At 33.0% G+C, this 17,700-nt stretch overlaps 1 protein-coding gene across 1 annotated transcript in view; it reads left to right on the top strand.

Moving 5' to 3' along the window:
• The first annotated feature begins 10,257 nt into the window (after window positions 1-10,257).
• Window positions 10,258-17,700, top strand: part of LOC134694003 (uncharacterized) — a 43,970-nt gene continuing 36,527 nt past the window's right edge. The window contains exon 1 of the mRNA XM_063554993.1: window positions 10,258-10,370. The gene's annotated coding sequence lies outside the window, so the exon portion shown is untranslated. The remainder of the gene's footprint in view (window positions 10,371-17,700) is intronic.

Genomic DNA, 17,700 nt, shown 5'->3' with positions numbered 1-17,700 from the left:
ATACATGAATTTAACAGACTTCATACATGTAAAACTAACCATTTGTTTATCGGTTTAATTTTATATCAATAGCATTAAATAAGAATCGAAAGAGGTAAAATTTTAGCTGCAATAAACACATTTTGTTTAACTAAGGTTTTGAGCCATCGCACCAGTTCCCCAAAATAATATAATACAATGATTCATATGACAGCTAGCCTGTATACTTGGCAGTCAAACTTCAATACTTCTATTGCTTCTAGTTAAGCAATAATTCCTTCATTTCATGCTCTATGCTCATTTTAAAATGGGTAGGCATTATATCTTGATAAGTTTAAAAACTACAAGCAGGGTACATATATGTTGTTTGATAAAAATATACAATAAAAGTTAATGTTAGCTCCTTAAATGTATATATTTTAAAGGATAACGATGGAAATAACGTTAATATAAACAGTTAGTTCGTGCGCATGTGTAAAACATATTTTGTGCTCATTAGAACACGGCTTTATTTACAAAACGTAATAAGGACGTCATATTAGAATCTATAATAGATTAGGTTAAGAAATTCTATAACCTCACATTTTAATTGTCATCATAGTAAGGTCTCTCCCTAAAATACGCCTCGTGTATCTAATTAAAATATATATAAAGTTTGTTTTCTATGATCACTATTGATTTGGTTAAGAATTCTATATAACATGAAAGTTGCCTTGATAAGTTTTCCTAAAAATATGCCTCGTGATAAATTTTAGTAGTGTCTAACATCAAGATTTGTTTACAAATTGTCTTCATTTCTTATTCGCACACAAAGTAGTTAACATTTTTGAAATACTAAGGTTTTTCTTCCTCGGGAATATACTACATTAGCTGTATACGGCAAATTTTTATGGATATTTGATCCTCATTCAATGCTTTCAACTTCGTACTTTATTTGACCTGTTATTTTTTTTAATCGAGCGTCACTGGTGAGATTTTTTTGGAGACGAAACGCGATCCTGGCGCATACAAGTATACAAAATTTTAATCCTGTTATCTATGATGAGTTTATTTATATATATTTGTCTGTCGTCTAGTGCATGTGTAACTATGCATAAAGTATCTGTCAGTAGAAGATTGAATACATGTATCATTTTAAATTCGTTTTGTAAATTATCCATTTGTCATTGTAATACAACATTAAAGGTTGCTTCACCCTTTAGCAATTTTAAATTTTATACAACGACTTTTAACCCCCTATTTCTTTCTGTATTTGATTGCCAAACTTTTTGTCCCGAGGATACATGTATCTGATGAAATTGACAGTAAAAATAAAATGCATGTGCTTTGATTGCCAAATGTTAGGTCTTGCGCGTATCTGATGAAACTTATTCTTAAAACATAGTATGACCTGAGGCATTTGGTTTCCAGACAATTATAACCTGAGAATAATTTGAGTGTATGGATTTGTATGAGATTGGTTTAGGTTCTGATCCCCAATTTGATGAGAGAAGAATGTATTGCGGACAAGAAAGTCACCCAAAAAATATACAGAGTAACTGTTTCCCATATACAGTATAGTGTTAAATTTAAAAAAAAAATTGATTGAAAGCGAAATTGTCCGACTAATAATTAACACCCATCTTTTTCTTGATGTTAAAATGCTCCCTTTTTTTCTGACTGATGGTTTACACATGATCACTGTAGTATAGTCAGGAACTGTGGACACGTGTTATACACGTCGAGTCTCGTGACAGCTTTGGAACATTACATGCACTGGATAGTATTACATACATGTATCATATGTCAATTATTTGATAAAAACAAATATTAAATCAAGTTGTACATAAAAGTGCTTGAAATGAAGAAGTCATCGGCATATTGATCAATAAATTGTAAAACGGGAAAATATTTATATCCTTTAATGTAAACGCCTTGAACTTGTTTATTTATAGAAGGTCCTTGAAGTAGGTCAGTTTGCGAGCACGTTAAACTATTGTTATGATATGTTTATCAATTTAGATATTTTTATACTTTGTGCTAGAACTAGGGTATATTTAAATTTGCAAGATTTTTTTGTTATTTGTTTCATTTGACATTAAAACTATCAAATCTGCAATAATTGTAATTGTTGTTTTAGCATAAATATTGTCATATAGACATTTCTCTTAATTTGTGAGTGTTTTTTTTTTTACATGAGCCTTTTTTTATTTATTTATACGGTTCGATTTATAATAATATAGAAGGCCGTTCAATGCCCTATTGTTGTTTACATCATTGTCCATTGGTCATTAGCGAAAATAATATACAGGTATAAATTTAAAGGTGTTCTTGAACATAACAGGTCAATCGCCAAGACCTTACAATTGTAAGAAAATGACGCGATTTGAAAGTCAATCTTCATATTTGACATGCATTTATTTCTTCAAGTTATGGGTATGAAAATGAAAAAGATTAAAGTATTGCTGCCAATGAGACAACTCTCCTACATAGTCCAAATAACATAGAAGTTAGCGACTATTGGTCATAGTATGGCCTTCAACAATGATGTTTGCTTTAAGGTGTTACTAAACTATAATATTTTGTAAAGTACTACCCAATTTATAAACAAATAATTTCGGGGCCTTTAAAAGCTGACTGCGGTATGGGCTTATTGTTGAAGGCCGTACGGTGACCTATATGGTTGTTAATTTCTGTGTCATTTGGTCTCTTGTTGAGAGTTGTCTCATTGGCAATCATACCACATCTTCTTTTTAAAACGTACACTTTAAAATTATAAAGATTTTAAAAAATCGAATACACACTAGTTCACGGATAAATCTGTCTCAAATCTCATCATAAAAATGGGACGGTACTCGTGAGTCTAAGGAATATATTTTTAATACACACAAAAATTGTCCGAATGTGATCAGTGAAATATTTTTGCTCATACAAGATTGCTAAAGGAAAAGAAGACATCAACGGCAAAAGTGCATTTTACTTGATAAATTATGCGCATTCACTCTGTGTATGACATACGTTTTAAGTGTAAAAATGTAAAAGTTGATTATATTAAGTATAAATGCTAATGCATCAGACATGTTATCTATATTTTCAAAAGTTTCACTGAAATTTGAAAGATTTATAGTGAATGACATTCTGCACTTTTCTAGTTCGACTAAATAACTGCGATCATACTTGTACGTCATAATACTTTTTCATTGGTCAAGGTTAAATATTCCTATGTTGAAAACATTTCACAAACATGATAAAGTTCATGATTATCAAATTTGAGATGATGGAAAGAAGGATGGAGGAAGGATGGAAGATCGATTGGCTGATTATAAATCATTTTTTTTGGAAATCAACATAAAGTGTCTGCAATATGTATTCAGATACATATTACCGAGAGAGGTCAATCCGCCACATATCTTCATTTAATATAGAAGGTTTTTTTTCTTTTAAAAATCAAATGCATAATGTTGATTACGACGAGTGAAGTGATAACAAAATATAAGTGCTGAAAAACGTGACGATATCATATTTCTGAATTTTAACATATTTCAAAGCTGTAGCAGACAACCAACCTTTAAATGATTATTATTATTTTCATTTTTTTTTCTGACTACTTAGGTTGACTCGAAATCTTATCTGTAATCATAAATAAAGTTATTGTTCAATTACGTCTGTCAATTCAAGTTTATCTTTAAAATAAAATGCAATAAAATTTAGATCGAATTTTAAAAATTTACTTAAAATGATAAGATACATAATTTTAACGCTTTCATATTTGCCTCGAAAAATCATGCTTTTCAAACTAAACATGTACTATGTTACTGTAAACTGTTCAGGACTACTTCAAAATTACACTAGTTTACTCCAAACAGTAAAAGACTACAAACTGTACTAGGTTACTACATGTACCAATTACATGTAGTTCACTCAGAACTGCATGCACACAGCTACTCCAAACTACTATGTGACTCAAAACTGTAAACGGCTATTAAACGATACAAGGTTATTCCTTACTGTACAGGCTTATTCCAAACTGTACTTGTTACTTTGAACTGTACAAGGCTACTCAAAATTGTAGAAAGCTACTCAAAACGGTACTAGGTTATTCCAAACTGTACAAGTTACTCCGAACTGTACTTTCTTACTCCATACTGTTTATTTAGAATGTTTAGCGTTTCATGCGGGTGAGGTTAATAGAATTGAGAAAAAAACATAGAGAATATAGAGAAAAACAATATAAGGAATAGAGAAATTGAGACCTTCATTCGAATCCTTTGACAATGTTGAAGGTTATTTGCTCTTTCCATATGCATGTGAACAAAAATCAAATGTTTCAAACCAAACAAAACTGGTTTTAAATTAAATGTTATCTTTAGATCAAAGTTATGAACTTATTTTAATTAAATGCGTAATCAGTTTGTGTTAAATTCCAAGGTTGCTTAGAAACGGTTTTGAATATTACTTCGAAATACATAAATTGAAATCTAAATTGACTCTGGTAAATTATCATATGGCGTATAAACATTAATTTCGAACTGTTTGATACACAATGAATAACAACTAAAAGTGCGAATATCTCTAACTGTGCCATATGCTTCCTGCAAGTGCATATCTGATAAAAAATTAATGTATCTTTTAATAACAATTTTAATTGACCGAAGCATATTTTGTATATAGAGTGGTCGTATTCTCTATTGTGGACATTGTACAAAGGTTTTTCTTCTTCTTTTTTTCAAATAGTTTTCTCTGGCTTTCCTCACGCACCTTAAGTTCTTGATTTCATCTTTGTAACTTCTTCCTTTTTTATCTTCTTTTGAGTGGTGACCCTGAATTAACCTTTGGTGTATGTAGCAGCAGCTATCACTAAAATATGAAGTACATGTACAATGATCTAAACACAATATTTTTCCTAAACATTGACCTTGTTTTAGCCTATGGTTGCCATACATGATATAACAGCTGATTACATTCTTATGATGCATTGTGATCAGTCCTTGAAAAATTCAGCTATCAATCTTGAAGAGGTTGTATTTGTATGATTAGCTTTTTTTTAATTGAAACATCATTTCAAAATTATTTTTACACCTTTATTGATTTAATATTGTAGATTAAATATAAAAATAGTACAAGCGGAGAAGCGTAGATTCTTAAAGAGACGGTCCTCTGAGAGGAACAATTTAAGTGATAAGGAAGGCAAAGAAAGCATATACCGTGGGGGGGGGGGGCTTCAGCCATTCATAAAAAAAGTTTCCCAACCCAGGATACATAAGAGGGGGTTCTAACTGACAGTGTATATGTTCATGTATATTCAAATGCACAAATCGTCAAAAAAGGGGGATCCAATCCCCACATCCTGCTCTCCTTGTATATCCCATTACATACCAAGGAAAAACTGTTCATTCATAAAAAAAACAGGATTTTTGATTTCGAAAGAAATTTACACGTGGTCATATTCTATTTTTACGATCATTTGTTTACAACATATGCTGGTAAGGTTATAGGGTCAAACACCTGAGTGTTTACGTTCTGGATCGATCTCGTTTAACAAATGTAAACAATATATTAAACTGGTGTTTTTAGGATCGATTCGAATAAATATCTGTTCAATTTAGGACAAAGGTAATCAAGGTTAAATCCAAACTGTACAATGCTACTTTAAATGGTAAATGCTAGTCTATTCCAAACTATTCCGTTTTATCATTGATGTACGATTAATACCAGGTATTTACTTCATTCTATGGTTTTGTTGTTTTCTGAGATTGAATTCCTCCTACCGAGAAAAAATATCATTGGTTCATGAAGTGTAAATTAAGCCACCAGCAACCATGTAAATATACTGTCCTCAAATTCAATATGGTCCTATAATTTTAAAATTTAACATGCTAAGCGTTTCATGAGGGTCTATTTTGATGGAGTTCATTGAACATAAATGCCTACGTAAAATAAAGAGCATAAAATTTGAAAATGAGACCCATCCTTACCCTAGTTCAGCGTGCAAATTTTTTAATGGTTAATATTTATACTGCTATATATTATTAACACCAAATGTTTCAAACTTAACATCGCATATGTAAATGTACATGCTATCCTTAGATCCGTGTGAACTTATGTAATTGCGTAATTATTTTTGCTATAATTCCATGTTGCTAAGATACTGTTTTGAAAGTGATTTTAAATTAAGTTAATTAATGGAAATCTAAACTTTTGTAAATAAGCAACTAAGCAATAATTTGATACGTTTAGACGGACCTGATACAAGAGTCAATGTTCGACTATATCTCGCACTGTACTGCTTCCTGTTTAAGTGCAATGTGTTCTTCTTTTCATAATTTCATTATGAACGGATAAGAGTTTACCTTAGCACCTTTTGTATGAATAGCGGACGTATCATGTTTTGTATTTGTGAACGTTTTATCTGTCTTTTTTCAATTATATATTCTCTTTCCTTCCTCATCCGACTGCAGTTCTAGCTATCATTTTTGGTAGCTTCTTTTTTCTTTTTCTTTTTTGTGTAGATATATTTTGAGTTGTGACCTTGAGCCTTTATTGTATAGGAAAGGATTTAAAACAAAGCATTTATTTTAATCTGGTCAGTTACATTGTCCTAGAGCCTCCGAAAGCAATACTAGTATATACCGGAACACTGATTTTATCACATGATTATTTCATTGTACAGTGTAAATATAGTCCTTGAAAATATACTATGTTTGACCGTGTGAGACCCTCATGGGTAGTCAAGGTCGTTAAGCACCCCTAGTAGAAGTACATCTATCTTCAGTGTTTTTAAATAGTTATCGAGTTTTTTTTTGAAACATTGGATTTTAAAATCATTTTTCATCAATCTTAATATCAAAACTAAAAATAGAATATTAAAATAACACATCTGTTTTTTAATAGCTATAAACTGACAATCTGTTGAAAAAGACACGTGATGTGCTTGTTTGTAAACAAAGATAATTTTAGAGGTGAATGAACTGTACTGTTTTGGATTGATGTCGTAGATTAGTGTCCGTAAGAGTAGTCAACGGGAAGTAACTCTGATTTACAAAGTGATGAATTCAAAGATATTTATAAAATAAAATTATTTTTTCTATATGTTCCCATTTGAAATATAACCAAAAAAAGTAAAAAAAATTAAAACTACATCAAGTTACAGCAACCACCAATAACCCCCAAGTGTTGACTTGGATATTATATATACCATGGTCAGCCCTTTGCTGTTTTCACCTTCCGTCCGATAGGAAAGTCGTTGTTGAATTCTTTTTGGCTCGACGTGAAAAAATAATATGCAAGCATAGTCTGGCGGAATGAGAAGTAAACACTAATGCCTAGTGTAGAAAGAGTGCCAAAATCTCTTGCTGTTAATGAACCGTCAAAAAACTTTCTAAATGTAGGTGAAAATCTGACACTGAAGCTTAAATATCAGACTCTGTCAAACATACACAATATGTCTTGGCAGACAAGCCAACATTAAGAGAAGGATTTGTAAAAATCTATGAATTTAACATTATATATACATAGCTATATGAAGTGGCAAATCTCCCGTCTGATGTAAGCATTGCAACTTAGATATTTGCATCTAGGTTTATTCTTATAGAAAACTACTGCTACTTTCTTCGTAATGCAACATATATAAGACAGAGCTAGACTTAGTCCGTAATTATTTTGGATACAAATTTAAACATTTTTGTAAAATAATAATCTATAAATTGGCAAGGAACGAATCCATGAAGATTGTCACAACGTGTATACATGTATTGGTAAACACTGCAACTAATTGATTTTCTCCTTTGTTTCGTCTGCTTTGTTCACCTTTGTCCAACTAAGAAGGTTGCCAATTAAAACAATTTCAAATCGATAAATCAATTGCGATTTCGCAACAAAAACCGGAAAAATCCCGTTACAACTTCATTAATGTACATGTACATGTACTGGCCTGACCTAGACACGGATGAATCAGTGTCACATTTTCACTCAAATAGAAAGGCTTAAAATAGTTATTGAATTTTATATTTTCGTCAGGAGCTTAATAAATATCACATGAAATCAACAATTTTAACGAACAAAACGTTTTTGCAACGTTGACAATATTTCCAAAACAATAACAGTTTAATAATAATTCACTGAATTTTACAGTTCGGTTCGGTTTGCTAGAGTACTACAACGAATCTTCTTAAACTGAATTAGAATATTTCGTTGAAAATTTAAAAAAAAAACATTAACAGATACCGCAAAGGAAACTTTTTGAGTAGAAGTTCTTGTTAAAAAAAAGAACTTTACCCTGCGAAAATCATCACAATTTGCATAACGGTCGGTAGCAGACATGAATCAAAGGCGTCATGTAAGTTCCGGGGAGTACCGACTGGAATGTGTATGGTACGTTCGAAAATGGACCCAAGGATCTCAGGAAAATTTTTAACAACTGGAATCACGCAATAAATATGAAGTGGACGAATCTGAATAAATTTAACTAAAAAAAGCTATAAGTAGGTGTTTACATAAGAAAGTTTTATCATATTTTCGTGTAAAATTTACCATGCTGTCGATATTGTAAATTTGTGATTTTTCTCTATTTTAAGAACTAGATGGGATGTACATGTTTCTGGTGAAAATCATTGATGCAAGCTATAATTTATTGTAGTTTTAACATGGTTAGGCATTATATTCGTGATTAATTTTGCCCGAATGATAGTGAGGGCTAAAATAACACGAATATAATGCCTACCCATATAAAAACTACAATAAAGTTTTAAATTAGCTTGCATCAATTATTTCGATTCTGATAAGGACAAGTAAGGTCATTTCTATGTCCGATTTGTATAAGTGTGGAGCGTTTGTGTATGCTCTCCCATGAACCTCCCTTTTTTGTTTGTAAACAAGCAGACGACTGCCATGGCAATGTGATTTTTCAAAGGGAGGAGTTTGGAACAGCCAGCATGAATAGTTGTCGTACATTTTGTATCTAGTTCAAATATGTCAATTTCGAATTACAACACGTTACAGTCATAATAAATGAATTAGAAACAACATGTGCATCATGCAAGAGGTGGGAAGTGTTTTAAGTATATCAAATATATTAAATGCATGCCAATTTGATAATATTCATTATTCTGCAGTAGTCAATATACGCATTTCTTGTATCAAACGAGATTTCAACGAGACTGAAACTTCAGAAGAAAACATCCTTAATTCAGATAATGAACAAAATGCACAGATTGGGTTCGAAATTAGGGTAATGGACTAGTAATTGGAATTATGTACTTATATGGTAATAAAAGAAGAGAAATCCGTTTGTGTCACAACTCATTTGCGCCGATGATATATATACGTTGCACAACTAGATTTCAAAATACATAGAAACATTTGCGCCACAAATAAAGATTACAATACACCAATTAAAAAAAAAAAACCGTCCTATTTCGACTCATCAGGGGTCGAAATACATACATTTAAAGAAACAAAGATGGGACCATGGTAAAACTTCGACTTATCCAAAATTTCGAGTAAACCGAGTTCGTGATATCGAGAGTAGGTAACTTTAACCCTAGAATCATAAATGACATCCTGCCAAAATTAAAACCATGTCTGACTGATGTGGTTGTTAGCATGATTTTTGCGTTTTATAAAATTGGATAAGGCAAACTCAAGTTATAGTGCAGAAACGAAAACAAATGCAATTTTCGAATTTATAAAGGGACAAAACTCTAGGAAGGTAAGTGACTTACTGCCAAAATAGGAAGTCTGTCAGCGAGTTTTGGTTTTACGCATTGTGTATAAGTTTTATAAAATTTGAATAAAGAAAAGATAAAGTTAATAGCCAGAAAGACTGACGAAAAGAAGGACGAACGAAAAAAAAACCGGATGAACGGACAGAATGAAGGAACGGACGAAATGATGGAAAGACGAAAGGACGGTTATAGGTTTAAATAGTGCAGCATTTCTGTCAAAATTCGTATTGATTCGACAATTAAATACCCACCTGCCAATGTACGTAACAAAAAAATAAATCATTGCTTTTTTAATTTTTTCAAATTTAAACTCTAAAAACTATATATATACTTTTCAGGATTATCTCAAGTTAGTCGCACGATTTACAATGAAAGCTGCTTAATGAACCTTACATTAATTTTTTCTTTTTCGTTAATTAAAAGTCGTAACTAATTGCGCATAATTAGTTTTTAACTGGTGTCAATTTTCACTCGTCTCGTGTCAACGAGAAGTGTCTGTATTTTAAATATGTGACTAGTGGCACGATTTATTAACTGATACAAAATATCATTTCTATTTGCTCTATATACAAGTTAAACAAAACATCAAAGGATTTCAGATTTAATAAAATCATAAAGGATTTCTGTTAGACACTTGCATGTACATTTTGTACTCGGCAGAAGATAGACCGCAAATGGCGCAGTCAGAAGGTAAGGTCGTAATTTATATTTGGTGAGACATTTTTCTGTTTTGCTTTACATGAAGATATGCAGAGGCGAGAATTTATAAGTAAAAATTCTACCATTTGTAAGATTCTCAGGAGCGCCCCAAACCCACGATAAACCCTGGGTCTGCCCCTGGTGCATGTTGTATTGATAACAACACATTCATGTACTAGTATAAGAAATGTCCGTTTACAGACTGACGGTAAAAGTGTATGGCACAGAAACATTTAAAACGAATTGATAGCAATTTTCAGTTCTTTTATGATCGTTTATCACGAAGTAAATTCCGGAAAATGGTAAAACATTTAATATTCATCATTGTTGAAGGCCGTACGGTGACCTATAATTGTTAATGTCTGTGTCATTTGGTCTCTTGTGGACAGTTGTCTCATTGGCAATCATACCACATCTTCTTTTTTATATTTGCCCACCAATCGTTGAAGTCTTCGGTTTGTTAACTTTATTCACCATATGACTGACCAAAGAAGGACAACTATAACTAGTTTTCTAAATCTGTCAGTGACAATTACGATATTAAAGGCTTACGTATTCCAATAAAAAAAAACGGAAGTTTTTGGTTAAAACTACTTTTGACGATTTTTTCCCGTAAAAAATATATAGAAATGAATACCTATCATATAATTTAACCTAATTCCACCTGCTTATCAACATTAATTACTAGTAGTTTAAAAGTTAATATTTCATCGACATGTGTGTCTCTCTGGGTGTGAAAATTTGCGTCTCGAGGAGGCGAGGCATATATCAAAACAAGTTAAGATTTGCCTATATTTCAGTCTTTATCTGATAGTTTTATATTTAAAAACACCAACTATGTTATGATGATTCATTTTACAAACGTAAGGTATTCACTTAGCCCATATTTTAGTTTTTTAAGTAACTGTTATGTTTATTTTCAATGTTAGAAATAGAGAAAAGTCTCAAAAGAATTTAGTTTTATACCTGAACCTGATTTGTTTTCCTGTTAAGATACTATAATGGTCAGAAAAAAGTCACGGCTATGGCTCAATTCATTAAAATACAAAGCGAAATCTCAGAGCAAATCTCCGTACACGTGCCTTCGTATAAAATTTGAACTTCATCAAATGTTCTTCTGCATGACTTCTTGAATCTTTTTTGTTATTTGTAAATATAGATACCGCGGTGAGCATTTCTGTTGAGTGAGTAGGCGAAGTCGTTTCTGAGTAAGTCCCTTTCGTGGCGTGCATACGATATTTTTTTTAAAGCAATTTGATAAATCTATTGCTGGTGGCTCTGGGCAAATCTGATACGAATGTATGCTATGTGATTTTGATCCATGTTGTTGTGCATTAAGCTATATAGCCGAGCGGCATGATGACAAGTAGAGAAACACAAAATTTTAAAAAGCCCTCGTTCGTCGCTAAAACCAACCTCAACCATATGTTTAAACCAAACTTACAACACTGTTAGTACACGGCAGGATACAAGTGAACATTTAACAAGAAAAATCTTATATCCTTGCGAGCAATACATGAAAACCCACGAACATCAATGAAAAAAGTTAGATACCATTTTCCATTAGATATCTTAATCCTTGCATAAAAAGGGTACGATACAGATTAGATGTCACTGAAAGGTTTAGATATAAGAGAGAGTTGTCATTCTTAGGTCAGTTATAATGTGAACTAATATTATGATAAATAAACCGACAAAACCTTGCTTAAAATCTTTACAATATACTTATAAGAGGTTATCTCCGATGTGTAAATAGCTATATAATTTTAAGCGGAGAGTTTATATCTAATAATCTTTAAATGCAAAACATGACGTCTGTTGATATCGTATTTGTAACATACGTTTTTCAAATGCATTTATCTTATACGTTTTAAACAAATAATTAAGAATCTGATTTTTAAAGCCTAACTGTAAATATTAATTTGTCGAGAAGCTGTGAAAAAGTAATACATTACTTGTGGTGTTTACCAACGGCGTTTGATGCATGTAATGCAGGTGGCGCATATCTTGTCGACCACCAAGCTCTTTTCTATTTAAGTGCATACAATTTCTCATATTTGTTCACTTGATTTATTCGACACCATTAAGACGACACCGCATTTAATTTAATTGCTTACAAAAATGAATACTGGAAGTTGGAATAGTTGACTCAACAAATCTGATTCTCTGTAAACGCTAAGTGTCTAAATCGTACCGAATTTACAATTATTGAAAAAAATTGAAAATTGAACAAAAAACTAAGCATAATAGACGTATTGTGAGTGCAGCTGTTATTTGCTCACTCATATAGTCCAACATCTGATGGTCGACGAATTAATAATAGCGATTTTAATATCACCATAAACTGTGGAGGAATTGAACGAAAAAGTGAGCATGCCATCATGTCAAACTTCATTCCCCCGTTAACGGTTTCTGAAAAGACTAAATCAGCTTCACTTTTGAACCAAAGGTTCTAGAACCATAGAGTCTTTTGCTATGCCATCATAGGCCAATGATCTGTTCAGATAACAAAGTCTATTTTTGTTAAAAATATATAACCTGTGTCTTATAATCATTTATAAAGGGATATATATTATTTCCCCCACCTTAGTAGTAATATACCAACTTCACCTGCATATGGAATATACATTTCCAACTTATTAGGTATTCAAGAGCTTGCAGCTCCTATTCAGACTTTGTAAAACGTCACCAGTGTCTGAGCAGAAAGTTGATGAACCAGGGGTATGTCAAAGAACGTCTCGTCCTTTTTCTAAAAAAGTTCATCGGAAGATACACAGAACTTGTTGATAAATATTCCGTATCAACTTCACAAATAATACAAGATGGTCTTGAAGTATAGATTTTGCGTACTGACGTTGGTTATCATCTTAATAACGTTTTATAGTATTATTTGATTTGTCTTTATTAATATTACTTGTACTGTTAAGTCAGATTTTTGAGATATTCTTTTGAAGTGACTCTGTGGTTATGTAAAACATCATACTTTGAACGACAAAATTATTTCATTTAACAATATTACTTTAACTTATGGATCTTGACATACTATGAATGACAAAACTATTTTATTCAACTATACCACTTTTTCTGTTAAGTCTGTTTTTTATGATATACATTTGACGTGACACTGTACTTATGTATCCCGTCAAACTTTGAACCACACATTTATTTTATTTATTATTTATTACTAAATGTTAAGTCTGTTTTTGTTATATCTACTTTACGTGACTCTGCATGTATGTATGCCGTCATACTTTGAACGACAAAATTATTTTTATGTCTACCTGTGCGAATTTCAAACGCGCAATTTTACACCAGTACTGAAAACCTTCTATCCTTTACGGGTAGAATTTACATAGAAAAATTAAGTCGTAGAAGAAAAGCAAAATGAGTATGTTAAATTTGATGTATGCCCTTTTGTGCTTCTTCGTTACATTTGTTGTTTTTATAGTGATATTAAGATGATAACACAATATTGACTGCTGTACCCCTATTTTTGACATTTTTACTCTTTGAGTATGTTTGTTTTGTTCATGCATCGTTGACAATGTAATGGAATTTGATGCGACTGTCATACAAGTGAGAGGTTTAGCTAGCTATAAAACCAGGTTCAATCCACCATTTTCTACATTAGAAAATGCCTGTACCATGTCAGGAATATGACAGTTGTTATCCATTCGTTTGGTGTGTTTGGACTTTTGATTTTGCCTTTTGATTTTTGATTTTCCTTTTTGAATTTTCCTCGGAGTTCAATATTTTTGTGTTTTTACTTTTTATGTTCTTTAATTATAATCATGCACATGCACATGTGTATGTGTATCGGTTCTAAGGACGCACAAATGTTTACATTGACCGTTCAAATTCGACGTTCGCATTGCAAACTCTAGTTTAAGACGGCGCTTTGTTGACTGAAATTACAAAGTTCGAACTGCTAACTCTGTCTAATACAGACGATGCATTTCTGAATGAAATTTATTTTTATACATGTATTTAACAAGTAATGCATTCCAAGTATTTGAAAATGAAAAAAAAACTATGAATGTAATAAGTAGGTAAATCTGTTTATAAACAGACAAAAACACGAATATACGTATGAATGAATAATTGAAAGCATATATGTATGAATCTGTAATATATCTATCTCTTTTCAAGTCCTGTTACGTTGATAATCAATTCAAAACCAAAGGCATCAATACCGAAATAATCAAACTTTAAATTTTGTATGTGCCAGGAGCTTTTAATTCAGTGGTCTTTGAAAATTCGTTGGTTGATGTCTTCATATTGTTCCTTTTATTTATTGTTTGAATTATGTTAAATTTGGTATAGTCAGGACTAAGGAGTCTTTTACAGTTAACTACATGTATTATGGATTTTGCTCATTGTTGAAGGCCGTACATTTTGTACGATGAACTATTACAGTTGCTTAAATCTACGTCATTTGATTCTTGTGGGTTATTATCTCATTGGTGATCATACCACATCTTATTTTTATAAAAATGCAAAACTGCATCATCTCTCTTGTTTTTTTTTTTAGGCATACAAATGATACATAAGATATTGATTATTTACTCTAACATTGACATTTGAAATAAATGAGATATGATATTTAAATGCAATTTACCCATGCATCAATGTGATATTTAAATGCAATTTACCCATGCATCAATGTGATTTTTAAGGGTTTCGTCCTTTGTATAGATAGTGTAACTTTAAATCTATATTTCAATGACATTTAAAATTTCAATTAATCAATTTCCATTAGACGTATTAAAACATTTTGAAAAAGAATTATCCACAAAAACCATATTACTTTAAACTTTGCATCATACTTTAAAGATTATTAAAGAGAAATTCTAAAACAAATTGATACTTGAATCCAATAATAAAACAGAAAGTATATTAATTTCAATCTGTCATTTCAGAATTTAATAAAAATGTATTTCCTGCAGGGATCTACTTCTTGAAGTGTCGTCTGCGGGACAACATATTTGAATACCTGATGTGATCTGCCGACAGCTTTGCGTACATTGGTTACCTTTCTGTTAGTGGCCAGGGGTGATATGCATAAAACCACTTTCAGTTAAGATTCCAATCGTAGTACTAATTTATCGTAGGACATGTACAAAAATCCGTCCGTTCGGAACAAATCTTAAATTTAAAGTAGCTTTATGTATACTTGCCCTGGTTACATTTGTTTGTTTTAATGTATTTCTTTACAAATATGTTTTACTTTCTTTCAATCCACTGAAAACACCATAAAAACCTTTCCATTTTCCTCGTACTAGTTCAATGCAGTGAGTGCAATATTGAAAACATTCCAGTTTCAGTACTAAATGCATTTGAATCTTGAATCTTGAATGTAAAAACATCAAAGACAATGAATTCTTTAAAAATTGATTTTAGGATATGTAATTTTCAATGAAATAATTTCGTTCTTAAATGACGAAGGAATATGTGTTAGATTCATATTTGTTTTATTTAATTCCAATCTCTTTAGCTCATTCGCTCATTTTATCTAATTTAAGGTCACCACTCGCTCTCTCTATCTAAAACCAATTCATCAACTCTGTCACTCTACCTCTCTATCTTTTACTCAAACTATTTATCTCATTCACTCATGTTCTTTCTCTCCTTCTCTATCTGTCGCTTAAATTCTCTCTCTCCTTCTCTATCGCTCGCTCATATTCTCTCTCCCTCCTTCTGTCTCTCTCCTTCTTCCTCCTTCTCTGTCGCTCCCTCTCTCCCTCCTATTGTCTCTTTCTTCTCTCTCCCTTCTACTGGCTATCTCCTTCTCTCGCTCCATCTCTCACATTTTGTCTCGCTCTCTCTCTTACATTCTCTCATACTCTCTCGCTCTCGCACACACACTACACTGTGCATGCTCGCAGTCGCTCCCGCTCTCACATGCTCTCACATGCTCTCGCTCCCGCTCTGACATGCTCTCGCTCCCGCTCTCACATTCTCTCGCTGCCGCTCTCACATTCTGTCGCTCCCGATCCCACTAGCACTAGCACTAGCAGTAGCAGTAGCAGTATGCACTGGCACTGGGCGGCACTAGCACTAACACTAGCACTGGCACTAACACAGCACCAGCACTAGCATTAATATTACCTTTCCATAAATTCTTCCTGGGCAATTTACAACCCTGGGCAATTTACAACCCAACGGAATTTACACCAGTGCCATGGTGCCTGGCTAATGCAGTGCTTATGTTCTACTCCGCTATGATAAATCACAGTATATCCAGGAGAACACCACTGCCTACCAGTTTATGGTAAAGGTCGGCATCCACACCTTCAGATAAACTTCATTAGATGAGGAGCAGTTAACGAAAACGGACGTAAAACATTAAATTTATATAGACAATTTGTATGTAATGGTATTTTTATAATTGATTTCTTGCATTTAAATCTTCATGAAGAGACTTCATGTTATTTTGCTATCATTTGAATACTCAATGCTTATCATTCTATCTATTTTTTTAAATACAATTGACCTAATATGGTTTTTTTTGTTGAATTATTGTAAAAAATACAAATAGCCAATTTAAAGGGTATTAACTGCAGTTGTTGAACTATTACAAATTGTCGCACTAAAAGGCGGCAGCTGTTTTAGTTTTTCGATTGCAAACGCATTAATACGCTTACGTTGCTCGCTCTGTCTGGCCCTAGCTCTGGTAATATAAGGTAATACTGCCCTACCCTACCCCTGCCCTCCCCTCTCCTGCCCTACCCTATCCCTCTCCTGCCTTACCCTAACCCTCTCCTACCCAACCCCTGCCCTACCCTACCCTACCCTCTGCCCTACCCTCTGCCCTATCCTACCCTACCCTACCCTACCCTACCCTACCCTACCCTACCCTACCCTACCCTACCCACCCTCCCTACCCTACCCTACCCTACCCTACCCTATCCTATCCTACCCTATCCTATCCTATCCTAGCCTAGCCTAGCCTAGCCTAGCCTACCCTACCCTACCCCTGGCCTGCTGGTCCTGACCATAGCTCCATAGCTCCAGTGCTCCAGTGACTAGCTCCAGTGACTAGCCCCAGTCACCAGTTACTACTGGCACCAAGCTACTAACACCAAGCTACTAACACCAAGCTACTAGCACCAAGCTACTAGCACCAAGCTATTAGCGCCAGTCAATAGCACTAATATTACCTTTCCATAAAATCCTCCTGGGCAATTTACAACCCAACGGGATTAACACCAGTGTTATGGTGCCTGGCTTAGGCAATGCTTATGCTCTACTCCGCTATAATAAATCACAGTATATCCAGGAGAACACCACTGCCTACCAGTATATGGTAAAGGTCGGCATC

This window comes from Mytilus trossulus, chromosome 13 (genome assembly GCF_036588685.1).
Source record: "Mytilus trossulus isolate FHL-02 chromosome 13, PNRI_Mtr1.1.1.hap1, whole genome shotgun sequence".
Taxonomy (NCBI): domain Eukaryota; kingdom Metazoa; phylum Mollusca; class Bivalvia; order Mytilida; family Mytilidae; genus Mytilus; species Mytilus trossulus.
The sequence above is the reverse complement of the archived record's forward strand: the minus strand, read 5'-3'. Positions and strand labels throughout refer to the sequence as shown.